The sequence below is a fragment of the Carassius carassius genome, unplaced genomic scaffold (genome assembly GCF_963082965.1).
Source record: "Carassius carassius unplaced genomic scaffold, fCarCar2.1 SCAFFOLD_66, whole genome shotgun sequence".
NCBI lineage: Eukaryota > Metazoa > Chordata > Actinopteri > Cypriniformes > Cyprinidae > Carassius > Carassius carassius.
The window spans coordinates 11,774-27,096 of NW_026775001.1; the positions used below are offsets into that span (position 1 = coordinate 11,774).

A 15,323-nucleotide genomic window follows, 5' to 3' on the forward strand; every position below is an offset into this window, starting at 1 on the left:
AGAGTGTTCACTCCCTAACGCTCAGGTGCAAAAAAGACCTGCGGGGTCTCCTAGGATTGTAACGGAGGAGAAAAAATCTAGGGCAGCATATAAGCTTGATAGTATCGATTCGGTAGATCTGGAGCGCAAGTGGCCCCTAGAGTCCCCCAATGAGGTATCCTTTTTGCACATTAAGCTAACAGCATCATCGCCAAAAGAGCCACAAGAGGTTTCCTCTGTGGCCTCTGAAGCGACAGGCATTTGCCCTCCTGATCCCAGCTCGTCTGAGGAAAAGGAAAGGCAAATGCAACAAGATATAACATGATTTTAATCGTATCTTTGTAGTCTTTTTACTGTCTTCTGTTTTAAATGTCTTATACCTTTTTAACCCTACTGCTCATGGCCCTCACCATCTCTACTATCAATGTAAGAAGTGTGAGGTCCACCATTAGAGCACAGAGTATTTTGTCCCTTTTAAAATCTTTTAAGTCAGATTTGTTTTTATTACAAGAGTGTTCTCTGCCCTTTTTAACTAGGTACAAGAAAATGGAGGAGCTATGGTCCGCAGGAGCCTCCATATGGAGCGGATCAAATTTTAACAAAAATGACGGAGTTGCGGTTTTAATTAATAATCCTAACATCTTGGTGAAGGGCAGCACTGTGGTGAGGCAAGGCCGGGCACTTTTAGTAAATCTGACCTTTTTAGACAGGGATTTTAATGTTCTTAATGTATATGGTTTTACGGAAAAGAATGAAAGATATGAGCTTTTAGAAGACTTGCAACCCCACATGCTAGGTAGGGCCCCCCTAATGGTAGCAGGGGATTTTAATTGTGTTTTATCCAAAACAGACAGGAAAAGGGTAGGGGAGGATTTTAGAGTGGACAAAACGTCGGTTTTATTGCAGGGTTTAGTCAGAGATTTTAATTTAGTCGACTGTTTTAAAATTTTGCATCAAAGAGAGGAGGGCTTCACCTGGTTCAGTGGTGATGGTACCAAAGCCTCTCGAATCGACTACGTTTTTACAAGGGACTGCCCGCCGACCGATGCTACATTAACCCCCCTCTTTTTCTCTGATCACATGATGCTGTCTTGCACCCTTTCACTGCCCATGGGTGTGACGGTAGGGGGAGGGCTGTGGAAGCTGAACTGTTCCCTGTTGGAAGACAAGGATATAGTTTTAGAATATAGGGAACAGTTCAGCCAATGGCAGAACCTCCAAGACTTTTACGATACACGTGCACAGTGGTGGGAGATGGTAAAGGACCGGACAAGACAGTTTTTTAGAAAGATAGGGAAAGAAAAGAAGAGTAGGGAAAAGAAACGCATGTTGGGGTTCCAGAAAAGACTACAAAGGTATTTTAATCTTTTAAATAATGGTTTTGATTTTAACGAGGAAATTCAGGAAGTAAAAAAAGAAATGTCAGTTTTAGCCAATATAGAAAGTAAAGGGGTCCTTTTAAGAAGTAAAGAGAGAGAAATAGAAGAAGGCGAAAAGTGTACCAGATATTTTTTTAAGAAAATAATAACAAGGGGTGGGGGGTTAACCAGGGTTAAAACAGGGGATAGGGAGGTTAACACAACAAAAGAGATTTTAGAGGATGTGGAAAAATTTTATGGGGCATTATATAGTTTTAAAAAGGTACACTTTGACACTGCCCAAGATTTTAACATCTTAGAAATCCAAAAAGCTCTTGGAGGTTTTAAGAAGGGGAAGTCCCCAGGAGTGGATGGACTTCCCCTAGAGTTTTATCTAACATTTTGGGACATTTTAGGACAAGAGCTTTTGACAGTTTTTAAAGAGTTTGAGACCCTCGACAGACTTCCAGACAGTTTTAGAATAGGGATAGTTTCTTTACTTCACAAAAAAGGTGACCGGACTGACTTAAAAAACTGGAGACCCATAACACTGTTAAATTTTGATTATAAACTTTTTAGCAAAATTTTAGCAACACGCATGTCAATGGCTTTAGAGGACGTGATTCACCCGGATCAAGCTTGTTCTGTGCCCGGAAGAAAGATAACAGACAGCCTAGTGCTGATCAGAGACGCCATCTGTTATGCGAGAGACAGAAATATTCGGCTAGTAGTCCTAAATTTAGACTTTGAAAAAGCATTTGACCGAGTCTCGCACCAGTACCTTTTTCAGGTACTGCAAAAAATGGGTTTTCCAAAGAGGTTTGTAGCCTGGGTGGGACTGCTGTACAAGGGACTAGTCAGCAAATTCCTTGTAAACGGGCATCTTTCCAAAACTGTGAACATACACAGTGGTGTCCGTCAGGGATGTCCTTTATCTCCTCTCCTGTTTGTGGCTTGTATCGAGCCACTGGCACAGATCTTGAGAAAGGATAAATGGATCAAAGGACTGGACGTTCCTGGGACGGGTGGACTGACAGCGACTTGTGCCTTATACATGGACGATGTTACTCTTTTAACCACAGACATTTTATCTATACGAAGAGCACTGGACTTGACTGACTGGTACGGTCGGGCCTCGGGCGCCAAACTCAATAGAAACAAGTCTGAGGCCCAGCTCTTCGGGCCGTGGGGGGACGTGGACACAGGAGGACTTGATTTGGTTTTTAAAGACAACGATTTTAAAATTTTAGGTGTTAAATTTGATAAAGAGGGTGGAGGACGGGAAAGCTGGACTGACTTGCTAGGGAAAGTTAGGAAAAGACTAGAGTTTTGGGGACTAAGACAGTTGACGATTGAAGGTAAAATTTTAATTTTTAAATCTGTGATTTTACCTCTGATTTTACTTGTTTGTTCTGTTTTTAACCCCCCTCGGCAGTTCCTGGTGACACTGGAGAGGGCGGTGTTTTACTTCCTGTGGGGGTCCAAGTGGGAGCGCCTGAAGAGGGAGACAGTCAAGAAAAGGCCAGAGAACGGTGGAAAAGGCCTCCCAGACCCCCACCTGTTTTTAGGCAGCTGCTTCACCGCCCTGCACATCAGTTATGCCATGACCCCATCCAAAGAAAACAAGACGGCTGCAATGGCGCGATTTTGGATGGGGTCTTACCTAAGAACTTTGAAAATTTTACCAGTAGATTTGAAAACCCCAGTGTCTTTTAACTTGCCTAAAGAGTACAGTTTTATAAAAAAGTTTTTAAAGAAATACCTTTTAGAGAGGGAAGATTTCACCATTTTAACTAAACACAAGTCTCTCATTTCTGTTGTGCAGGACCGGGAACCGGTGAGTCCAGTTCCGGGCCTCACACTAAGTGAGGCCAAACAAGTTTGGCGGAATGCGGCTCACCCTGCTCTCCAGAAAAGGCACAAGGACTTATCGTGGATGGTGGCTCATGAGATCCTCCCGGTCAGGGCGGTTATGCACTCCAGAGGCATGGCCAAAAACCCCATCTGCCCTCGGTCCGGCTGCAATTCCCCGGAGACCGTCCACCACCTGCTCTGGGACTGCAGCACTGCGCGGGTCCTGTGGGCCAAGACCGGCCCCCTGTATTTCCCGTGCCTACCAGCAGGTGGGGCCCAGTTCGGGTACCAGCTCGCCATTCCTTGGGGTGGGCCGGGGCTTGAAGGACTTGACGGCACAGAAATTTACCTCGCTCTAGCTCACCCTCAACGTCATCAAGGATGCCATCTGGGCCACCAGAAACCTGCTGGTGGGGAAGCGCGTTACGGTAACCCTCCATGCATGCGAGCTAAAGGTAACATCAATGCTGCAGGGGTACCGGACGACGATATTCGGACGGGGGGGCCAGGGTCGCACAGAGAGGGTCCCGGCAGGCACCGACCCTGGCTGCCCGTAGATGCACCCTCACCATTCTGGCTACGGGAACAGCGGGCCAGCGGGCCGGAGGAGAGGGGATCTCCGCTGAGCCCGTAAAGTAGCATCTCATGTCCCTGTTCTGGAGAGTGGGGTGAAGACCGACTTGATAAGGACTCACCCCCGGTCTTGCACAACAGATGTTTTTTTTTATTGGTTTTTATCCAATAAATTGGTTTTTATTGTGTTTTATCAATAAAATTGGTTTTATTAACATGCATATGAGGCTTGTTTGCTTTTTTAAATATGTATTTTACTTTTGAAACCAATCGCACCTTTTAAACACACCCCAAATATGGCCTTTTAAAAACAAGCAAAACACTGTGGTTTTAATCAAATGTTTTTTAACAATGATTGTTTCTTTCATTTTACCATGTGTATTTATTATATATTATATGGCTTGTTTTAATGTGTGCTTGAAAAGAAAAATGTGTGTGAAAGTAAAAATGCAAATGGAAAAAATGTAACTCGTGACAATAAAACTTTTTTGAAAGAAAAAAAATCTGTTCTTATCAGTTTAATATCTGATACGTCCCCCATCCGGGGACTACATATTAAATGGATTTTTAGATCACGGAGCTGGAGCCGGGGCTTGCTCCGTCCACTCCAAGGATCGGCCTGGTATTGCAGTTTCTCCAGGAACGGTGTGCTTTCCCTTTTTGGGGATTGCCGTTTATTGTGTCGAATAGCAGAACAAGGAATGAGATCTGCCATGCTGTGGTGTATTGCGAACTTTTTTCCTGATGCGCCCTCCTGGGGTCTTGGACTCTTCCACGAACGATGCACCCACCTGAGGTCTTTCACAGACGAGGTGATGCATCGAATCAGGTGTGTTTGGTTAAAGAGAGTCATCTAAAACCGGCGTTGGGAAGCACCGGCCCATGAGCTTGGCAGTTTCCAGGCCAGTAATGGAAGGCACCCGTCCTTCCTTTCCTGGAGGGGGGCTAACCGTTGGTGTGGACGGTAGAGACGCAAATCGTACCTCTGGCTGACCGCCTGGGCCTTCATACTAACCTGGCAGGGGAGACACCATGATCAAGAAGGCGGTTCACCCAGGGCGAGGCTTGCCCATTGCACTCCGGCCATGCTGACCCCTGCGAATTCCCCAAATGCGGGAATCTCGACTGCATAATTTATGGTAGTGGGGGACTGCGTTCGTGCTCTCCCCTGAAATTGTTGGTGAAACAAAGCAGAAGAGGTTTTTTCCAGGTTTTTTTTTTTTTGCGTTTCAGAATGGGGAGTTCTGTCACATGCGAGGTATGTGTTGTGCGCCTGTGAAACAACGCTTTCACCGATTTTTACGCTCTTGAAAAATCGGACCCTGGTGGGTGGTTCAGTTCGAATATAGCACAGACCTTACTTTGAAAGTCCATTGGACTGACTGCAGCCTAGCTGTAGCTGTCTCCATGTTGTTTGGTTGTCCTTTTTCAATTGGTATTAATTTTGTTGTCGCTTACAGCGCCACCGAGTGGCCTGTCGCAGCGCCCTTTTTCACCTTGCTTCTGACTGAGCCCCTGCACAGGTGTGCCGATTTGGGTGAAGGGATCTCATTCCTTCATGGAGTTATAGCCATTCGAGCCATCTCGGACACGCCACGTTAGCACGTTTTGAGGTCCCCTCGCCAAGGTGAATGGAAATTTCCACTTTTTTGGGATGATTATTGACAGGCAGACTCCAAAGAAGCTTTCTGTGCTGCTTTGGGTGGGACTGGGCCAAATACCTGGCGCTAGGTTGCAAAAGAAGGTTTTCGACAAAATCCCAAATACCCGAAAATTTTGTCAGAGCGACGAGCCAATCTGAGACCTGCGTCTGGTTCGGCTCGAGCCAAGGATTCCCATTACATAAGGCACGTGGCTCTGCGACGAACCGTTTGGGAGTTACGAGCGATGCCGTACTTTCCGTCGCTGCAGTGCCAGCGTCAGGCCGAGCGTGACGAGTCCTGGTGACGTTGCAGACAGGGGAGGGTACTACCATCCCCCAGCATTTTTAGGTCCCCCAGACTTACCAAAGCCGAGATGGGCATCGCCGTGTCCGGCTTCCTGCCCGCTGCGTCTTAGCGGCATCGCTTCTCGGCCTTTTGGCTAAGATCACGTACCTTGTCAGACGGTTTAGACTGCGATCGCCTCTTGGAGGTTTCCTGACTCGAGATCTTTTTATATCTTGAGTCACACAACTTCGAGAGGTACATTGAACTCTGCTGCTTCGGGCTCCAACACGTTTTAAGGTAAGGTCTTTTAATTATTTATTTGGTTATTTATTATTGTATTTATTGTTGTTTTAAGTTTCTAGGCTGTTGGTGCCTCCATCATGTCGGCTGCCCGTGCCGGCGTGCGGAGGCACCACAGCGTGCGCTTTTGTTTTAAAGAGGTGAATGGCAAGCTCCTAGGGATGTCACGTCTTGACTTCTCCAGAAAGTCCTTTTTTTTTGGAGCGTCCATTCAGGTATAAGTTTGAGGGCTCGTGTACGTGGGTTAAGGGGACCTGCGCGCTGACCCCAAAAAATTTTTGACGGACGCGGCGTCGATGTCTGCCGGACCGCGCCGGCCCACGGGAGACCCCTGACCGGCGCAGGAGGATCTGGACCCCCGAGGGGCCCCGCGGAAGCCCACCCAGATTTGAGGCCCCTACATGCCATTCAGCACTTCTCCACAGGGTGGCGCACAGAGCAGTACACCTCAGGTTTAAAACAGTGGCATTTACCCGAATGGGGGGTGTACGATTTTTTTGCCCACGAAACCTATATTTGTCCATTTGACCTTTAAAGTTACAGAATGACCACGGAACCGATGCGGACCCCCGTCGGACCCCCAACCCGGGTCCCACGAACCCATTATTTGTCCATTTGACCATTATATTCACACAATGACTGCGGATCATCTGCAGACCCCTTGCGGACCCCCACCCTGGGTCCCACGAACCCCGTATATGTCCATTTGACCATTATATTCACACAATGACTGCGGATCATCTGCAGACCACTTGCGGACCCCCACCCTGGGTCCCACGAACCCACTATTTGTCCATTTGACCATTATGTTCACACAATGACTGCGGATCATCTGCGGACCACTTGCGGACCCCCACCCTGGGTCCCACGAACCCACTATTTGTCCATTTGACCATTATATTCACGGAATGACCACGGATCACATCCGGAACATTTGCGGACATATCCAAAATTGTGGTGAATGTTAACCAAAATGTCACAGACTTTGCCAAGCTGTAACTCCGCCAAAACGGGGCCAAACTGCACCAAACTCGGGTCAGAGTAAGAACTCCAGAAGGCCTACCGAACACCGCTGCCCCCCCATCCATAACACCCCGGGGGCGGAGTTATGGCTCCCCACATTTTTGATAGTCAAATGGAAGGAAGAGTTCTAGCGACTTGAAACTTGGTGACTTGATAGCCCTCGAAGGGCCCTCTCTGAAGCCACCTCCCCCAAGTCGATAGACCCCCGGGGGCCAGAGATATGGACCCGCAAATGCAAAAAGTCCCAAAATTTGACCGGCCATAACTCACTCGGAAAGAAGGGAAACAACACCAAACTCTGGTCAAATTTAGACCTTTGGGAGCTCTATCCGACGACACCAGCCCCATGTTCCTATGACCCCGGGCGTCCGAGTTACGGCCCTCCAAAATGTGGGATTTGAACCGTTATAACTCAGGAACCGGACCACCCAGGAACTCGAGGGTGGTCGCATACGGTAGGTAATTTCAGCCCCGGGGTCCACCGCTTCGCGGAGATATTAGCAAGAAAATAGTACCATCCACCCCCCTCGAAGTCGGAAGAAATTTTTTTTTATGAGGCCTAGAGAAAACAGTTGTACTGTACTCAGGGCACTCAGAGGAATCCATTTTTGTAAGTTTTATCCCATAATACTGTAGAAATATGCATAGAAAAAACTGTTGGATTTTGGTTAATTTGCACCACAAATGTTGCAAGTCTTGCAGTATATTAAATAGCAATATTTTTTATTGTCAGTCTATTTCTCAAATCACTTCTAGTCTAATGAACTACACATGGGGCTATTTCATTTGTCACTTAACAGTTACTTTATTTGAAATCTTCCTAATTCCAATTTATCCATAATGTATTGTAAAATACGTTTTATAAAACAAGAGTGCACACTTTGCAGTCTATTTCTCATTCCACTTTTAGTCCAAACAACTTCAAATGGGACTATTTCCTTGGTCACTGACCAGTCAATTTCTCATTCCACTCATAGTCTAATGAACTACCTATGGCACTATTTCATGGATCACTTGCCAGTCTATTTCTCATTAATTTTCTAGTCTAATAAACTACATATGGCACTATTTCCTTGATCACTTGCCAGTCTATTTCTCATTCAAAACTTTTAGTCTAATAAACTACAAAAAGTACTATTTCCTTGGTCACTTACCAGTCTATTTCTCATTCCTTTTCTAGTCTAATAAACAATACATTTCACTATTTCAGTCTATTTCTCATTCAACTTCTAGTCTAATAATCAGTTTAACTGGTGATGATGATCGGCCTGAATAAGTTTGAAATAGAAGTGTATTAATGTGAAAACATATGGCACTATTTCATGGATCACTTGCCAGTCTATTTCTTATTCAAAACTTTTAGTCTAATAAACTACAAAAAGTACTATTTCCTTGGTCACTTACCAGTCTATTTCTCATTCCTTTTCTAGTCTAATTAACAATACATTTCACTATATCAGTCTATTTCTCATTCAACTTCTAGTCTAATAATCAGTTTAACTGGTTATGATGATCGGCCTGAATACATTTGAAATAGAAGTGTATTAATGTGAAAACATATGGCACTATTTCATGGATCACTTGCCAGTCTATTTCTCATTCATTTCATAGTCTAATAAACTACATATGGCACTATTTCCTTGATCACTTGCCAGTGTATTTCTTATTCAAACTTTTAGTCTAATAAGCTACAAAAAGTACTATGTCCTTGGTCACTTACCAGACTATTTCTCATTCCTTTTCTAGTCTAATAAACAATACATTTCACTATTTCAGTCTATTTCTCATTCAACTTCTAGTCTAATAATCAGTTTACCTGGTTATGATGATCGGCCTGAATACATTTGAAATAGAAGTGTATTAATGTGAAAACATATGGCACTATTTCATGGATCACTTGCCAGTCTATTTCTCATTCATTTCATAGTCTAATAAACTACATATGGCACTATTTCCTTGATCACTTGCCAGTCTATTTCTTATTCAAAACTTTTAGTCTAATAAACTACAAAAAGTACTGTTTCCTTGGTCACTTACCAGTCTATTTCTCATTCCTTTTCTAGTCTAATAAACAATACATTTCACTATTTCAGTCTATTTCTCATTCAACTTCTAGTTTAATAATCAGTTTAACTGGTGATGATGATCGGCCTGAATAAATTTGAAATAGAAGTGTATTAATGTGAAAACATATGGCACTATTTCATGGATCACTTGCCAGTCTATTTCTCATTAATTTTATAGTCTAATAAACTACATATGGCACTATTTCCTTGATCCCTTGCCAGTCTATTTCTTATTCAAAACTTTTAGTCTAATAAACTACAAAAAGTACTATTTCCTTGGTCACTTACCAGTCTATTTCTCATTCCTTTTCTAGTCTAATAAACAATACATTTCACTATTTCAGTCTATTTCTCATTCAACTTCTAGTCTAATAATCAGTTTAACTGGTTATGATGATCGGCCTGAATACATTTGAAATAGAAGTGTATTTATGTGAAAACATCCTAATTTCAAGTTATTCAAAATATAGTAAAATATGTTTTTATTAAACATTTTATGTATAGAAATACTATATATTTATTATGTATTCATTACATATACCTTTTTATTTACACACACAATATATAAATATGTTTAAATTATTTTTATTACATGTAATATATATTTGTGTGTGTGTGTGTGTGTGTGTGTGTGTGTGTGTGTGTGTGTGTGTGTGTGTGTGTGTGAGATTGTGTGAGTGTGTGTAAAGTAATGACACCTTAATTCAATTTCAAATATTTATTGAACTTTTTGTTTTGCAGACATTGTAAAGTCAAAATCAAAAATGCCTCAAAGTTCTGTACAAAAAAACACAATATATAAAAAGTATAATAGGAAACATGCATTATATAAGAAAAATAAAATAAATAAATAAACATGTTCAGAAAGATTCAGAGCAAACTGATATTAACCTTAACTATAACTATTTACAAAAAAAAAGAAAAAAGAAAAATGGAACAGGCTATCAAAACAAATAAAAAGATAACCTTATTTTTTTATCGTAGAAATAAAAGGAGTAGAACAATTATCATAAAAAACATCAAAACAAACAATTTAAATAGCTACATAAATTATTTACGGGATTTTTTTTTAAATTTCTCCAGTCTCTTTTTTTACTTGCTGCACCAGCTTTTTAGACGCTATTTCCTGTGGTGATTTAAGTGGGGAGTTCTTCACCATCAGTCTGCGTCTGAGGACCATCTTCATTAATGTGCTTCTTTCCTTATAGAAATAATAAGAAAGGCAAAGTGTTAGTGAACATGTCTACTTGTCACAAACAGTTAAACCAATCCATGGGAAATTGTACTTACTGAAGCAGATTTCCCAGACTTCTGGCCTTCTTCGGCATCGGGAGGGCTGTCGGAGAGCGTTGGGCTGGTGGATGAGGACTTTTCCTCAGCTGGCATCTTGTGGGGTTTTGTCGTCTTTCTTCTCTTGGCACCTTGCTGCCTTGGACTATCAGCTTCCTCACCCACCACAGCTGTATCAAAGAGGCGACGGTGTTCTGCTGCCTGCTTTGCATTAAGGTTGAGGGCATAAAACCTGTCAGCTGTGGTGGTGTCGTGGCACATGAACTGTGCCACTTTGTGCCTATCTTCCGGGCAGTGAGTGTTCTTTGCCTTTTTGGAGAGAGAACAGCATAGGCAAAGAGTTAGAAAAAAACACACCAGAAACTCATAAAGCCGGGACAAGTACAGGAATGCTTACATGGGTGGCGATGGCAGTCCTCACATCAGTAAATGTGGGTGTGCCTGGTAACCCCATGCTCGCCCACGCATCCTGAAAATACTTGTTCAAGTTTTTGCAGGAGCTGGCCTTTGAGGTAAAGAAGAAATAGTTTGCAACTCGTCCCCCTACCAAGTTGGACCGGAGTGAAAGGAATTCCTCAAGCCACCCATACTCCTCCTGGTCCAGGGCCAGCTGGGCTGCACCAAAGGCCTGGTTGGTCTTGTGGGCTGATATCTTTAGAAACAGTGAGAAGTGGCATAAGCTGAGTTTTATTTTAAAGAAAACCATGTGGACAACGAGAGACAGAGAGAAAGAGAACCACTCACCTTAATGACAAAGTGGCCTTCTGTAGCTGTCGCACGGGCATCCTCCACCTCTTTAATTGTTACATTTTGGAACACCCCTCCACGGTGACCATAAATGCTGGCCCAGTAAGTGGTGAGGTGTCCATAAAAAGACCATTGGTCCTTTTTCTCAGGACTAGTCTTCAGACGATCTTCACAGAAAAAAAGAGAAGCATAAAGGATCACATTGATCGCCAAATAATGAGAGGAGAAAGGATTCAAAAACTTACCCAGAATCTCAGAAAAAAATTTTTGGCAGAGTCCCGGCAAGCTCGCAGTGTGGCTTTAGGGATCAGGCGGGCCTCCTTGGCTTGTTTTACAGCCAGCTCGTGGACTGCCACGCTGCGCTTTACTGGGCGGGTCAAGTTCTGGATTTCCCTCCTAATCCCAATGAAAGCCACACGGGAGAGCCGGCATGTGGGCGGCGGGGTCTCATTAAGATATTTGAGGAACTGTGCCACATTTTTTAGGTAATGGTGCACAGTTGGCTCTGCAATGTTGCATTTCCTTAAAAAAGACAGCCAGGACCGGACCTTTGCCCTGTTGTCCAAAAACATCAAGCTGGCCAGATTGGTCTGGCCAGCTGACATATATGAAATAAAAAATTTTATTCTAAAAATCTTTGAGGACACATTATTTATTAATTTCGGAGTGGGGTTGATGCCCTCCCAGTGGGCCCTGGACTCCTCAATGAGCTGATCTGCAAAAAGAAAGCACAAGAGAAGGACCAGGTGAGTCAGGTCGATAACATAGAGGTAAACACTAACAAACATTATTATTATTATTATTATATTAAATTAAATTAAATTAAATATATAATACATTATATATATATATATATATATATATATATATATATATATATATATATATATATATATATATATATATATATATATATATATATATATACATAATATGTGTGTGTATATGTATAATTATATTACTATAATTTTCTAGTCTAATAAACTACAAATGGTACTATTTCCTTGGTCACTTATCAGTCTATTTCTCATTTCTCTTGTAGTCTAACAAACTATAAATGGGGCTATTTCCTTGGTTCACTTACCAGTCTATTTCTAATTCAACTTCTAGTCTAATGAACAACAAATGAGATTATTTCCTTGGTTCACTTACCAGTCTATTTCTCAGGTAACTTCTAGTCTAATAATCTACAAATAGGAGATTTATTAATGAAAGTTATTGTATGGTGTTATCAAAGTGACAAGTGTCATACTCACTTAGGGCTGGCACGTGGTCCGGAAAGGGGTATGGTGCATCGGAGGAGTGGGCCTTCTTTGAAGGCCCGGCGACCTCCTCCTCGGGTCCTGTGGCTGGCTCTGCCTCAGGCCTGGTGGCTGGCTCTTCATCTAGTCTGTCAACCTGCGACTCTGAGCACTCCTCCTCCCCAGGGCTGTTGAGGGCCGATAGCAGACTATGTGTTGCCCGTGCAACCTGCCTAGAGGGGGTGGGATTTGACCGCTTCCTCAGCTGCCGGTACCGCCGTGAGAAGCTCTCCCAGAAGCAATGGATAGGAGAAGCTTGCGCTCCTTCACATTCCGCACCTTGTGAAAGACACGAAGGTGTTGGCTTAGCTGATTATAGCCACGAAAGCACAAGGGACAGTCGTCCAAAGCTATATCTACTTTTGTTAAAACACTAAAGGATGAATAGCAAAAGGATGAATGCAAGGGACACTGCCCAAGCATTGGTTACTTATATAACTTTTTAGGTCCCATTTGTAGTCTGTTAATACAACTTTGAGTCTAATACATTAGAGAGCACAATTTGCAGTCTATTTCTCATTACACTTCTAGTCTAATAAACTACAAATGGGACTATTCCCTTGGATCACTTACCAGTCTATTTCTCATTCAACTTCTAGTCTAATAAACTACAAATAGTACTATTTCCTTGGTCACCTACCAGTCTATTTCTCATTCATTTTCTAGTCTGATAAACTACAAATATGACTATTTCCTTGATTCAGTTACCAGTCTATTTTTCATACCACCTCTAGTCTAAGAAACTACAAATGGAACTATTTTCTTGGTCACTTACCAGTCTATTTCTCATTCCACTTTTATTCTAATAAACTGTAAATTACCTTGGTCCCTTACCAGTCTATTTCCCATTCATTTTCTAGTCTAATGACTAATGACATCCACCCCCCTCTCACCTACTCATCCATGCCGGCCAGGGTGCACCCTCCCCGGCTAGAGAAGGCAGCTTGAGGGGGGTGGAAGTCGGAAGAAATTTTTTTTTTATGAGGCCTAGAGAAAACACTTGTACTGTACTCAGGGCACTCAGGGAATCCATTTTTGTAAGTTTTATCCCATTATACTGTAGAAATATGCATAGAAAAAAGTCAGACCAGGGGGCCGTCTATCCGACGACACTAGCCCCATGTCCCTATGACCCCGGGGGTCAAAACGGCCAAAACGGGGCCAAACTGCACCAAACTCGGGACGGAGTAAGACCTCCAGAAGGCCTACCGAACACAGCTGTCCCCCCATCCATAACACCCCGGGGGGCGAATTTATGGCCCCCCACATTTTTGATAGTCAAATGGAAGGAAGAGACCTAGCAACTTGAAACTCGGTGACTTGATAGCCCTCAAAGGGCCCTCTCTGAAGCCACCTCCCCCAAGTCCCCCGGGAGCCAGAGATATGGACCCGCAAATGCAAAAAGTCCCAAAATTTGACTGGCCATAACTCACTCGAAAAGAGGAGAAACAACACCAAACTCTGGTCAAAATTAGACCTTTGGGAGCTCTATCCGACGACACTAGCCCCATGTCCCTATGACCCTGGGGGTCCGAGTTACGGCCCCCCAAAATGTGGAATTTGAACCATTAAAACTCAGGAACTGGACCACCCAGGAACTCGAGGGTGGTTGCATATGGTAGGCCCCTCGACCCTCTAGGGATCCCCCGAATTTCAGGTTCCACCGCTTCGCGGAGATATTAGCAAAAAAATAGTATCATCCACCCCCCTCGTACATACTCATCCATGCCGGCCAGGGTGCACGCTCCCTGGTTAGAAAAGGCAGCTCGAGGGGAGTGGAAGTCGGAAGAAATTTTTTTATGAGGCCTAGAGAAAACACTTGTACTGTACTCAGGGCACTCAGAGGAATCCATTTTTGTATGTTTTATCCCATAATACTGTAGAAATATGCATATAAAAATGTTGGATTTTGGTTAATTAACCAAAATGTCACAGATTTTGCCAAGCTGTAACTCCGCCAAAACGTGTCCAAACTGCACCAAAATCGGGTCAAAGTCAGACCAGGGGGCCCTCTATCCGACGACACCTGCCCCATGTCCCTATGACCCCGGGGGTCAAAGTTACGGCCCCCCAAAATGTGGGATTTGAACCGTTATAACTCAGGAACCGGACCACCCAAGAACTCGAGGGTGGTCGCATACGGTAGGCCCCTCGACCCTCTAGGGATCCCCCGAATTTCAGCCCCGGGTGCACACTTCCCGGCTAGAGAAGGCAGCTCGAGGGGGGTGGAAGTCGGAAGAAAATTTTTTTATGAGGCCTAGAGAAAACAGTTGTACTGTACTCAGGGCACTCAGAGGAATCCATTTTTGTAAGTTTTATCCGATAATACTGTAGAATTTGCATAAAAATGAGCGTTGAATTTTGGCACACATGTGCACCACATGTGGTGCGTATCTCGCTTTTCATTAAATAGCAACTGTATTTGCAACAAGGAATGAGATCTGCCATGCTGTGGTGTATTGCGAACTTTTTTCCTGATGCGCCCTCCTGGGGTCTTGGACTCTTCCACGAACGATGCACCCACCTGAGGTCTTTCACAGACGAGGTGATGCACCGAATCAGGTGTGTTTGGTTAAAGAGAGTCATCTAAAACCGGCGTTGGGAAGCCCCGGCCCATGAGCTTGGCAGTTTCCAGGCCAGTAACGGAAGGCACCCATCTTTCCTTTCCTGGAGGGGGGCTAACCGTTGGTGTGGACGGTAGAGACGCAAATCATACCTCTGGCTGACCGCCTGGGCCTTCATACTTACCTGGCAGGGGAGACACCATGATCAAGAAGGCGGTTCACCCAGGGCGAGGCTTGCCTATTGCACTCCGGCCATGCTGACCCCTGCGAATTCCCCAAATGCGTGAATCTCGACTGCATAATTTATGGAAGTGGGGGACTGCGTTCGCGCTCTCCCCTG

At 43.8% G+C, this 15,323-nt stretch overlaps 2 non-coding genes and 1 pseudogene across 2 annotated transcripts; all 3 read left to right on the forward strand.

Annotated features, from left to right (window-relative positions):
* The first annotated feature begins 4,243 nt into the window (after positions 1-4,243).
* Positions 4,244-4,420, forward strand: LOC132134088 (U2 spliceosomal RNA; annotated as a pseudogene).
* A 351-nt stretch (positions 4,421-4,771) lies between these two features.
* LOC132134143 (U1 spliceosomal RNA) lies at positions 4,772-4,935 on the forward strand. The gene has a single exon (XR_009429407.1). It is a non-coding gene; the product is annotated as a U1 spliceosomal RNA (small nuclear RNA).
* A 10,224-nt stretch (positions 4,936-15,159) lies between these two features.
* On the forward strand, positions 15,160-15,323 carry LOC132134054 (U1 spliceosomal RNA). The gene has a single exon (XR_009429349.1). It is a non-coding gene; the product is annotated as a U1 spliceosomal RNA (small nuclear RNA).